Here is a 12,890-nt window from a genome sequence, read left to right as displayed (position 1 = left end):
TGGATTTAAAGACACGAATAACTCTATTTCCAGTAGTAACAACAGCACTGATAGCCCACGGCATGACGTGGCCGTAGAGATGTGCAAAATGTCCTTGGATGCTCCTACTCAAGCCCGGAGAAAAGGCAGGGACTTGGGGGACTATGTATATGATACCTTTGAACATTTTTGTCAAACTGACAAGTATAATGAGACTGGCTTACTCCATCATCAGATAAAAATGGTACGTACGAAATAGGGCCCAAGTAGGCCCTGAAGGTACAAGGAAGTTACATGAAGAACTGGCACAAATGCCCACAGTCCCCATTCCTGCCACACTACCCTCTCTCACACCCAGGGCCTCACGGGGAGTTCCCTACAATTTACACGGAAAGAGAGGACTGGAGCCTCGTTTACAGTTGGTTCCGCACGATATGCAGGCACCACCCAAAAGTGGACAGCCATAGCCCAACAGCTGCTTTCTGGGACAGCCCCGAAGGACAGCGGTGAAGGGCAACCCTCCCAGTGGGTGGAACTCTGAGTAGTATACCTGGTGGTTCATTTTACTCAGAAGGGACATGTTTGGAAAATCGGTGACAAGGAAGTATATGGATAGACTTCTCAGAATGAGTGTAAACATGAGGATTTTAATAATCATGTGGATAAGAAGACCTGTTCTGTGGATACCAGTCAACTTCTTTCCCCAGCTACGCACCCTGTCATCACCCAATGGGCTCATGAACAAAGTGGCTGTGGTGACAGGGATGGAGGTCATGCATAGGTTCAGCAACATGGACCTCTACTCACCAAGGCTGACCTGCCTACAGCTGCTGCTGAGTGCCCAGTCTGCCAGGAGCACAGACCAACACTCAGTCACCTATACAACACCATTGCCCAGGGGATCAGCCAGCTACCTGGTGGCCGATCAATTCTATTGGGCCATCTCCACCATGGATGGCACAGTCTTTTGTTCTTACCGGAATAGACTGAACACAGATTTGCCTTCCCTGCACACGATGCTTCTGCCAAAACTACTGTCCATGCACTTGCAGAATGCCTTATCCACCCAGATAGCATTCCACACAGCACTGTTTCTGGTTACGAACTGAATTGTGCCTCCCCGACCACCAATTCATATGTGCATGCCCAACTCCCAGTGTGACTGCTTGGAGACAGGGCCTTTAAGTCGTAACTAAGGTTGTATGAGGTCCGGTGGGGCCCTAATCCAATAGGACTGGTGTCCTTATAAGAAGAGGAAGAGACACCAGAGCTAGCTTTTTCTGGGTGTGTGTGTGCACGCGTGCGTGCACCTATGCAGAGAGGAAAGGCCATATGAGGACACAGAGAAAAGGCAGCTCAGGAAGAGTGTCTTCACCCAAAACCTAACACCATGATGTTGGACTTCTAGCTTCCAGAACCGTGAAAAAATAAATTGTTGTTTAAGCCACCTGTCTATGGTGTTTTGTGCTGACAGCCCAAGCCGACTAATACACCTCTGCTCATGGAAGTCACTTCACAGAATATAAAGTGCAGCAGTGAGGCCACGCTTGTGGAATTCACCAGTCCTACTATGATCCTCACCATCCGGAAGCAGCTGGCGTGAGACACCAGTGGAACGGCCTTCTGAAGACTCAGTTACAGTGCCAGCTGGCTTGCAATACCTTGAAGGGCTGAGCGAGATTCTTCAGGAGGCTGTGATGCTCTGAACTGGCATTCAGTACGTGGTGCTGTCTCTCCCATAGCCAGGATTCATGGGTCCAGCCATCAAAGGGTAGAAAGAGGAGTGGTACCATTCACTAGTACCTCTAGTGGTCCTAGCAAAACTTTTGCTTCCTGTCCCTGCAGCCTTTTGCTCTATTGTTTGACCTACGCTCTTTTCTGTATGGCCATGCCTTCCAGCTCATGTGTGCTCTTCTAATCACGGAACCAGCAATATCAGCAGCCTTCCTAACACTTCGCCCCATCACCAAGCCAGTGCCATTGGATCTGACAGGTGAAGAATCATAGGACTGTCCCTGTTGTTTGGTGTTATGGACTGGCTTGTGTTGCCCACCCTCACCCTGAATTCATATGTTGAAGACCTAACCCTCAATGTGACTGTTTTTGGAGGTAGGCCCTTTAAGGAGGTAATTATGGTTAAATGGGGTAATAAGAACAGGGCCCCGGGGCGCCTGGGTGGCACAGCGGTTAAGCGTCTGCCTTCGGCTCAGGGCGTGATCCCGGCGTTGTGGGATCGAGCCCCACATCAGGCTCCTCTGCTATGAGCCTGCTTCTTCCTCTCCCACTCCCCCTGCTTGTGTTCCCTCTCTCGCTGGCTGTCTCTGTCTCTGTCAAATAAATAAATAAAATCTTTAAAAAAAAAAAAAAAAAGAACAGGGCCCGAATCTAATAGAACGGGTGTCCATATAAGAAGAGGAAGAGACACCAGAGATCTCTCTCCATGCACAGAGAAAAGGCCATTCAAGGGCACAGTAAGAGGGCAGCCTTCTCCAAATGCCAGAAAGAAGTCCCATCAGAAGCCAACTCTGGTTTCCTGGCCTCCGAAACCATGAGAAAATAAGTGTCTGTTGTTTAAGCCACCAGCCTGTGGTATCTTGTTACTGCAGCCCAAGCAGACTAATACAAGACTTAGTAATCAGGTTGTGTTCACTTAATCTGGCTACATAATGGGAAGTGAAAGTACATTTTGGAATAAGCACTATCAATTTCATGGTATGAATATCGTGTCTTTTGCATTGACATTGCTTTCCTTAGTTACACGTATATTTAAGCCCAGGCCCAGGCCCACAAAATCAGGCAAAATGGAGGGGAAAAAATGGAAGGTGGAAAAGATCCAAGGTTTCATAATAGCATCCTCATCACCTTCAGATCTTAGAAACTTCGTCAGTGAAGTCCACATGTTAGATACCCTCAGATTCAATCTGAGTACACAATCATTTAAGCAACTAAGCCAGTTTTTCCAACTTTCACCTCACGTGCTTGGAGAAACAACTGTTTCAATTACCTATTCCCATTTTCACGGAGAGAACCTTTCTAAGGGTGATAAAAATGTGATGTACTATGTCTCATCTAAGGGTGATAAAGAGACGTAATATTATGTCTCTTTGTCTTTTTTCTATGTCCAGAATGTCCCCTTCATTCTATAGTCCTGATCTGACCGCAAACTGGAATCCCAGCAACTCTTAGCTGCCTCTGGAAAATCTGACCTAATATGGCCCCAATCTCCAACTTGTGCAGGGCGGGGCAAGAGACTCCAGGTTCCCTCCGCGGTGCAGGCATGCAGATCAGGATCAACTACCACTGGCACAAAACCCGGTCACTCCTCTCATTTGAAGTCGCCCACCACTGATGCTGGAGCAAGAAACCCTGCCAACCCTTGCTTCCAAGTATAGGTCAGCCTCAATAAGGGGGCGACACGGGCTGGGGCAAGGGGCTGAGGAGAGATGGGAGAGATGAGAGGCCCAGCAGCAGAATGGGACGAGGAGTAGAGAGAAGAGGCAGGAGGAGCAGACAGAGGAGGAGGAGGACTTACATTGGGGGGGGGGGGGGTCGGGGGTCGTTCTGTTCACAACAGCACCTCCCTCCCATCCCCACCTCTCACCTTGGGCTCTCAAACCCCACAAGGACAGTCTCTCCATCCACTGCATTTCCAACCTCATTTATTTCTCTCCCCGCTCCATGTCAGAGCCTGGTTCTCTGGGTTGCCTGGCCCTTCTGTGATCTCTCGACATCCTTTCAACAGATTTCTTTTCTTTTGAAACAGCCAGAGTCCATTTCTGTTCCTTGCAGTCATAAACCTTGACTCACTTAAAGTTCTCCTGGAAGAATACTTCAGGATGTTAGTTCCCGCTCAATTTTTTCGTTTTCCAGAAGGAAGCTTCATCCCCTCCTCAAACTTTGAGAACATCTTCCTCTTCATAACAAAGTAGCCCTTTGCCTCCTTCCTCCATTCAAGTCTCATCCAGTCTCTAGGAAGAAAATACCTCTTCCAGAGCACTGGGCTTCTTTCCGACTCTGTTTTTCAGCCAGCGGCTTTTTTCTTTCAATGTCGATTTTTTCTGTTGCGTGTATTAAGGGAAGGAGTGGCTTTGGGATAAAATAAAGAGGTAAAGGGGAAATGAAATACACAGATTGTTATTTTGAGATGTAATGTGGATTTATATCTATTAGGTGTGTAAATATTTACTGTGGTGGTATTTTGTGTACATAAGTTCCGTACACACTGTAAGACACCTTGGGTACACATACCCTGTGGCCCAGTACTGGGTGCCCTTGGGTGCACTGATGATATGTTCATTTTTTTAAAAACATGCAGTGTCCAGGTCATGATATATTGAGAAACTGGAATGGAACTGACTTGGCCAAATTCTAGAAAACAGCCTGTGACTAAGAGTCAGAGCCCTGCCTTGTGGCCTCAATGGTATTGTGGTTGATTTTGAGTCAACACAAGTGAGTTTGGTTTGGTTTGTCTGAGTGTTTGATGTAAACCTTAAACATGGCTGGTTGCTTTGTATTGTAGATCTAACAAAGACAGAAATACGAGAAAAGGTTACGACAACAGCAACCACAAAACCCAGAAGTGTATGAAAAAGAAGAGGAAAATTCCCCTGCCTCCCAATCCTACCCCACTGCTGACACACCTTTACTTATTACATGTAGGAGTCAGTGGTGACTTTGGAGTGTGATGGGTGCTATGCGACCAAGGGACCCAGGCAGTCCCGAGTCTCGTCCTGACAATCATCTGCCTTCTCTGAGCAACGCGGAAAATGTGAAGGCAAGGAAAAGGAAAATACCTGTACTATTTGCAGAAATTTCACCTCTGGACGGGAAACTCTGGATAAAACTGGGGCAGAATATGTGGGTCATGAGCTCTTCCCTAACCCTAGACCCAGAGTGGATTTACTTTATTTTCTGAGGGGAAAGCGACATGATAGAAGTCAATCAAAGGAGGCGGGCAGAGAAAAGCAAGATGGACGACCACCCACGCAGGTCAACTGTACTCCAGGCTTGACGCGTCCGTAGCAAAAATACTTGGGATTATCGGTGGCATTTGGACGCTAACGCAGTACTCACACACCTCTGGCGAGGGATGGGGCGCCCTTCCCGCAGGGGTTCCATGGTGTAATGGTGAGCACTCTGGACTCTGAATCCAGCGATCCGAGTTCAAATCTCGGTGGGACCTTTCCCTTTAACTGGCATAGGGTGGTTTTTTTACTCTTCAAGTGGCACCTGCCTTCCCGCTCCCGCCCCCGCCCCATTTGGGCGCCTCGCAGCCGCGTGCCCCGCCGCCTCCTCCTCAGGAATCGGGGACCCAGAAGCCCGCGTCTCAGAGTGGCGCCCCCCCACACTCCCCACGGACACATAGGGGGCACCGGGCCAGTGCCGCCCCTCGTCGGGGTGCTCCTCCGGCCTCGGGATAAAAGGCGGCGGCGGCCACTCAATCCTGCACCGCGAGGGGGGTCCCGCCGCGCGTCCTGAAATTGCACCCACTGTCTGGGAAGCAGGTTGTGCTGCGGCCGCTCAGTCACTGGAGGTGGTTTCGGTTCTGAGGTCGATGGTTCAGAGACCTAAATTGGAAGTGAACTGGCCTAGTTTTGAAGCAAGGACTTGAATGCTTATTCCCCTTTTGCTGATCAGACGAGCAAATAAACTCCGAGATGCTCCCAGCCCGGGAGATTCCAGTTGGTCAGAAAGCGTTACTTCACTCTCCCTGGGAGGGTCCACAGCCACTGGAAAGTGTCGCTGGTGTAACTTAAATAAAATCAGTTTTCATCACATCCAGTCTCTAGGCGGTGTTGCGCCCCAAATACAAGACCTACCAGTCAATGATTATACGCAAAGTGCCGTGTCCCAAGCATAGTCTACAAATTTAAGTGCGCTTACTGACTCCTTTCAACAGGCCCGTCTCCAATCACTGTCCTCATTTTCAATCTGAGAACACTGACCTACGGAAAGGTTAACTAACCTGTCCAGTCACTCAGCCAGTGAGCGCGATTTGAAAGCAGAAATTTGAACCGAAGACAGCCCGGCTCCAGAAGATAGGCTCAGAACCACTATGTTTATACTCCTAATTTAAAAAAATGGTAAAAATGCTGGACGAGAAATTTAAGTCTGTGTATTTCTTTTGAAACAAACAAACAAACACACGTAGGAGGATTCATGCAACAGGCATAAAACTATCTTAAATACCATATGACCCCCCTGCCTCCCAACAGCTGCTCCTGCAAACGCTCCAACTTAAACACACTTTCTTCCAGAACCAGGTTTTTCCTCCCCTCTCTGTTTTCCTCTCACCTACTCCACACATCTATTCTGTTCTTTCATTTAGAGGACATTCAATTTTTTAAAATTAAAAAATATGAAAGATAGGGGCATCTTGCTGGCTTAGTAGACAGAGCATGTGACTCTTGGTCTCCGGGTTGTGAGTTCAAGTCCTACCTTAGGCATGGAGCATTTATAAAACAAACAAATATATGAAGAATACATAAAGGGGGCACCTCGGTGGCTCGGTCGTTAAGTGTCTGCCTTTGGCTAAGTGCCTGATCCCAGGGCTGGCTGTCTCTCTCTCTCTGTCAAATAAATAAATAAAATCTTAAAAAAAAAAAAAAAAGAAAAGAAAAGAAAGAAAAGAAAAGAAAAATACATAAAGAAGAAGATTCCCATCACCTGGAATTAACTACTCTAACATCTTTACATGTTTTTCTTCAAATATATATTTTTTTAAGATTTTATTTATTTGACAGAGAGACAGCCAGGGAGGGACGGAACACAAGCTCGGGGAGTGGGAGAGGAAGAAGCAGGCTCCCAGCAGAGCAGGGAGCCCCATGCAGGGCTCGATCCCACGGGACCTGGGATCACGGCTGGGATCACGGCCTGAGCCGAAGGCAGACGCTTAACGAATGACTGAGCCACCCAAGCGCCCCTCTTCAAATCTATTTTTAAGTTATTCTAACGTTTTGCAAAAGTTATACATGTGTATTATACAAATGGTAAAATTCAAATGATGCAGAAAATATGTATAGTAAAATTCGGAAAGATCTTAAGATCAAAAATAACTTTGTATACATTAAGTAATTATTAATCAGAGTTATATTTGGTATTTTACAATGAGAAGGATCTATTTATAAATATGCTTTTATAAAATTGAGCTCTTATAGAGTCTATTTTTATTTGAAAGTATTCAATTTGATAGGGCATGAATTTAAGTGAAGAAAAAGATACAAAACAAGTACGAAGGAATTGTTGAATGTCCAATCAAATTGTTCACCATATGAGAGATACTTTTCTAAAAGAACCCTCCAAGGTTAAAAATAAGAATAATAATTAAAGTAAGACACTAAAATTGGAATGATTTCTTATTTTTAAAATCAAAATTTTTAAAAAAAGCTTTTATTTATTTATTTGACAGACAGACAGTGAGAGAGGGAACACAAGCACAGGGAGTGGGAGAGGGAGAAGCGGGCTCCCTGCTCCGCGGGGAGCCCAAACCCAGGACCCTGGGATCATGATCTGAGCTGAAGGCAGGGCTTAATGACTGAGCCACTCAGGCGCCCCTAAAATCAAATTTCTTAAGGTGTAATTTGTAAATAATACAAGGCATCCATTTCAAGTTTGATGACTTTTGACAAGTGGATGCACGCATGTAACCACTACCTTGTTCTAGAAAAAAGAACATTTCCATTGCTCCAAAATGTCTTCTTGTGCCCCTTTGCAGTCAATCCCCATACCACCCCTGTCCCAGGCAATTGATGATTTAGTTTTGTCACTATGAATCTGTTTTGCCTGTCCTAGAAATTCACATAAATGGACCACGTAGTATGTACTCTTCATCACTGAGCATGGTGTTCTTGAGATTCATCCTTATCGTTGCCACATAGCAGGAATCTGTTCCATTTCACTGAAGAGTAGTACTCCTTTGAATGAATATACCACAATTATATCCATTCACCTTTTGATGGACATTTGATTACGTTTCCAGGGGCGCCTGCGTGGCTCAGTCAGTTAAGGGTCTGACTCTTGATTTCAGCTCAGGTCATGCTATCAGGGTTGTGAGATCAGGCTCCATGCTGGGTGTGGAGTCTGCTTGGGATTCTCTCTCTCCCTCTCCCTCTGCCCCTCCCACCGCATCTCTCCCTCTCTTCAAAAAAAAAAAAAAAAAAAAAAAAAAGATTGTGTTTCCAGTTTGGGGACTGTTATAAACAAGTCCCTTTTGTAGGCACATGTTTTATAAATTTAAGTTTTAATTTTTTAATACTAATTTATTTTGTGAGTGGATGTTACACTCACAAATGCAAAATTCATTCAAATGTTACAGAAGTCCGAAGCAGAAGTCTACACATTTTTCTTTATACTTCATAATTAAGGGGACATAAACTTATTTGGGGGTAGTTTTCTATTAGGACATATTTAATATAAACCACACTCTATGCTAAATGTATTACTAGGTTATCTCAATCTATGCAACAATTCCTTATGAGGTACTTAATGTTATTACTTTCATATGACATTTGCAAAATTGGTCTAGCAACAGAAGGAGGTGGCCCAAAGTCAAACAAAAGGCAAATGGTGGAGCCAGGACTGGAAGGGAGGCCTCCCAGAGGTTTTGCTCCTACCCACAGATCGAACCTAATATGTCTGTAATAACCTGGGTGTTTGATAGACTTGGAAACCAATATGCAAGCACTGTATTGGTCTTCTCTGGTCAGAAAACACTCTCATCAGGGAGCATAGCAGTGCTGACAAATGAGACTGGGGAAATCAACTAAACAGCCTAGAAACACAAGTTTTCTCATCAGTACGGCACTGGAAGTTGATATCAGTTTTGGTTCACTTTTTTTTAAAGATTTATTTATTTTAGAGCGAGAGAGTGAGCACGGGGGAGGGGGGGAGGGACAGAGAGAGAGAATCTCTAAGCAGACTCCCCGCTAAGCATGTGGTTCGATCCCAGGACCCTGAGATCATGACCTGAGCCGAAATCAAGAGTCCGACCCTCAACCGACTGAGCCACCCAAGAGCCCCTTTGTTCTGCCATTTTATATTTGTTTATCCTGCTGCTGGGGAGAAGTTCACGCCTCTTCTTCATCAAGCTAGATCAGTTATAGGGTAGGACTTCTATTTTCAATGGCCTGAATACTCGATAGGCATTCTGTGCTTTTTAGTTGGTTTTCTTTGGACTTACCCTTGTGTATCACCCCTTCCCCGACTCCACCCTCCACCCCTAGTCTCCCGCGTGATCTCAGTAGCTCCTGGGCTGAACAGGTCTGAAAGCTGTTCCCAAGGTAGCCAACCCCTAGGGACGTGTGACAGTTCTTCCCGCTGTGGCCCTGCCTTTATTTGGCCAAGTAGTTTCTGTTTGCCAGGACATTACTGATCAGAAGCGAGCAAGGTAAGAAAACACATACCGGGAAAGAGATCGGCAAACCAACTGCCCACAACTGCCAACACTGCACCTGGTTGTTTTCTTAATAAGCTGTAGCTCAATGTAACGGCATTTTCAGATAAGGAAAATCTAAAATTACTTCTGACAGTTAAAAAAAAGTTAACTACAATTCCTACTGCCATTTAAGAAGGAATATTAAGGAAGCTTCCTAATTTGCCAGGCTACTGAAGCGTGGCAAGTGCAAACTGGAAGTTGAGAGAGCGCTAGCTACTCTTTTTCTGTATATGAAGGTATTAAGAGAGCCCGAGAGAAGAGGTGGGAGGAAGAGGGAACCGAAGCCAAAAATACGAAGAAGCTAATTTGGGGCAGGAAGGATGGGTGAGTGGTAACCTGGGAATTAGCTAGTAATGGTTGTAAGGTGTAAAAGCAAGACATCAAACAAGGCAGCAAACGCTTAAAACATGAAGTCTGAAGGGCAATTAGATATTTAAAGGACAGGAGATAGCCTAGTCGCACCTCTCACTAGATCAGCGGATGAGAAGCTGCCAAAACTCTCGCTATTGCATGTTCCTGGGAGGATCACAGGGCATTCAGCCAAGATTCAGGTGTGACTATGGTTCCGACGTGCGTGGACTGTATGTACACGATCCGTGTATCAAAGCGGCTTCCTGGAATAAAATAGCCGTATTAGATCTTCAACTAAACAAAACTTGCACGTCCCAAGCATGTTCTTCAACTTCGCACTTGGAAGTAAGCTCACTCCCGCTCCGCGAACACCACGTTAGTAAAAAGCAATTTACAACGTGGGATTTCCACAAACACAGCAAAACCAAAAGCGCCCTCAGTCATGCTTCTCACAACCCGAAAACCTCGTTGAAAAACCAACAAATACCGTTTCACTTCGCACACTATTATAAAGCATAAATTCTTATTTTTCCTACCAAAGCAAACCAGGGGAAAGCGCGAACGCAGTCCCCCACTACCACAAATTATGCAGTCGAGTTTCCCACATTTGGGGAAATCGCAGGGGTCAATACATCCGGAGTGCAACGCATGAGCCTCACCCTGGGAAAACCACCTACTTGATCATGGTATCTCCCCTACCAGGTAAGTATGAGTGGCCCCGCCTCCGCCCCATACCACCCTCACACGCATTACACTGTTACACACATGCTCACTTGCCTCCCGGACACCCTGAGCCTCCCTACGCCTTACACACATACGCCACACGCAGCTTCCAACGACACCACCGCACTCCTTCCCGCTGCACGCGGATCAGATTGTATTTAGGCGGTGGGGGCCGAGGCAGCAGCCCCTGCGCTGCCATATTTACATAGGACACGCCCTACCCGTGACGTCACGGGAGTGGCCCTTCCCTCCGGCCCATGCCCCGCCCCTGCCCTCGTCCTCTCCTCCCTCCTCCCGAGAAGTTCAGCCCGCCAACCAGCCTGCGGGTGGCCGTGGGGGAAGGGACGTCTGCCTCTCCCTCTTTCCCTCCCAACCCCGCGACCACCCCCCCACCCCCCGCGGCGGCGGCGGGCGCGGGTTCTGCCCTTTTGGCCAGCGGGGAGCCTGGCTGGCCATCTGCTGACGCCTCTGTACCTTTCTTCAAATAATGCCTTTCAGAGTAGAGAGGTGGAGAGTAGAACATTTAGGAATACAAAGGAAACGCGTTCCTTTCCAATCCAGTCACTTATCTTTACGATATAGGATTTCAATTGAAATTTGAAGTTATCCAGAGGTGCCTGGTGGCGTGGTTGGTTAAGCACTGGACTCTTTGTTTCACCTCAGGTCTCGATCTGTGGGTGGTGGGCTCCAGCCCGGAGTGGACTCCCGGCTAAGGGCAGAGCGCTTTGGACTATCTCTGGGTCTCCCTCTGTGCTCCACCACCCCTACCCACCCCCCCGCATGTGCACTCTCGAAAACAGATAAATCTTTTTTAAAAATTAAATTTCGAAGCTATCCAATATCCGAAAGAAACTGAATTTATGGAACTAGAGACAACAGGTGACTGCAAACCAACCCTTCTTACTGTTTTTACCACTATTGGTGTTCCAGCCTGGGAAACTCAAATGAAAGGCTATTTATTTGAACATTAAAAGTAGATTCTATTCTATTGCTCCTATCACGAAACATTTATCGTAGGGTTCCCCTCTGGAGACGTTAAAGCAAGGGTCTGTGGCCAGTCAGGCCAGTAGAGGACATGGCAACAGGGATTAGGTGACAATGTAGCGACTGAATGTGAATGCTTGATCCAGGCCCTATTACCTGAATGCTGGCAGCCAGACTCATTGTCCAGGTGGGAGTGAAGAAGTACTTTCTGGGGAATCTGACCAGCCTTGTAACAGAGAGAACCAGCATATCCTGCTTTATATTGCTTCTATCTCCCCCGCTGCTATGACCTAGAGTGTAGAAATATGTGCTTGCTTAGCTCTGCGGGTAGGCATCTGACAGCTAAGTTTTGCAAAAATTGCTTTTTACCTGAAATCTATCTCACCAGAAGAGATAAGGAAGTAGGCACAGAAATGACCATGCTGTCTTTAAGATTTACAGGATTGACATGACCAGATTCCTGTACACTAAGATCAACTGACCAAGGACAAAAAACTTACATGACCTTCCTCAGATGTCTACAGACAGACATCAGCCAGCTTTTGACCCCCTCCTGCTTCCCTCTTTGGTAACACAAAAGAAACTTCAATTTCCTGCCAAGAGGAAATGGTTCTTTGGGCTAACAGTCCATCTTCTTGGTTTGCTGGCTTTCTGAATAAAATCCCCGCTCCACCCCCAACATCTTGCCTCTTGACTTACTGGCCTGGCATGGGGGGAGCAGAACGAGCTTGGACTCGCTGACAGCCTGCGTGGAAAGACCTGGCATCGGCCTGTAAGGGAATGCGCAGACACCTGGTAAAAATGCAAGGCAGAGTTTTTGCTTTAGATACTGCAGTAGAGGAAAGAGACTTCAATATAAAACTGAGGGCAACTTCCAAATACAGCAAAGACAACTGTGGATTTCTAGCCAAAGGTAAGAGAAAGGGCGTCAGTGATTGGAAAATTACTAACAGAAACTTGTTTAGATATTAAGGGTGGGGGGATTCTTGCTGGAACTGGACTTGGAAGGCCGAGAACTAGGACTACTCGAGGGCTCAGAGGAGCTTGACTAAAGTTTAGTCAAGGAGGGAGCCCTTGCCAGCCCTACAGTGACACTCCCGGAAATAAGCAAAGACCCAAAACAAAAAGAAATGTATTTTTTCAGAGCTTGCAGCTTGCGTTTTTGCAGAGACTGAAAGAAAAGCAGAGGAGTGGGAGAGCTTTATAGTACAAAAATGGGAAGGCTTCAGGTGTACCACGATAGGAGTTGTTGGCATGGGTAAGGCATAGGCAGATGTTAACTTTAAAAATAAGTTATTTTCGCAGCAAAAACATGGGCTTATTTGGGAATAGCAGAGAATTGCAATCCAGGACATGCATGCTATGGCAAAACCATAGGCAAGCTGAATAAACAAAGGTGGCGAATGTCATTTATGGAGGA

The 12,890-nt window shown here is 46.4% G+C and overlaps 2 non-coding genes across 2 annotated transcripts; one reads left to right on the top strand and one right to left on the bottom strand.

The window, feature by feature from the left end:
- Positions 1-5,089: 5,089 nt before the first annotated feature.
- On the top strand, positions 5,090-5,161 carry TRNAQ-CUG (transfer RNA glutamine (anticodon CUG)). Its single transcript has one exon. It is a non-coding gene; the product is annotated as a tRNA-Gln (tRNA).
- A 5,148-nt stretch (positions 5,162-10,309) lies between these two features.
- Positions 10,310-10,473, bottom strand: LOC113247795 (U1 spliceosomal RNA). The gene has a single exon (XR_003313385.2). It is a non-coding gene; the product is annotated as a U1 spliceosomal RNA (small nuclear RNA).
- Between the last annotated feature and the right edge of the window lie 2,417 nt (positions 10,474-12,890).

The sequence above is a fragment of the Ursus arctos genome, unplaced genomic scaffold (genome assembly GCF_023065955.2).
Source record: "Ursus arctos isolate Adak ecotype North America unplaced genomic scaffold, UrsArc2.0 scaffold_12, whole genome shotgun sequence".
Lineage (NCBI taxonomy): Eukaryota > Metazoa > Chordata > Mammalia > Carnivora > Ursidae > Ursus > Ursus arctos.
Note: the sequence above shows the minus strand (reverse complement) of the source record. Positions and strands in the feature narration are given on the sequence as shown.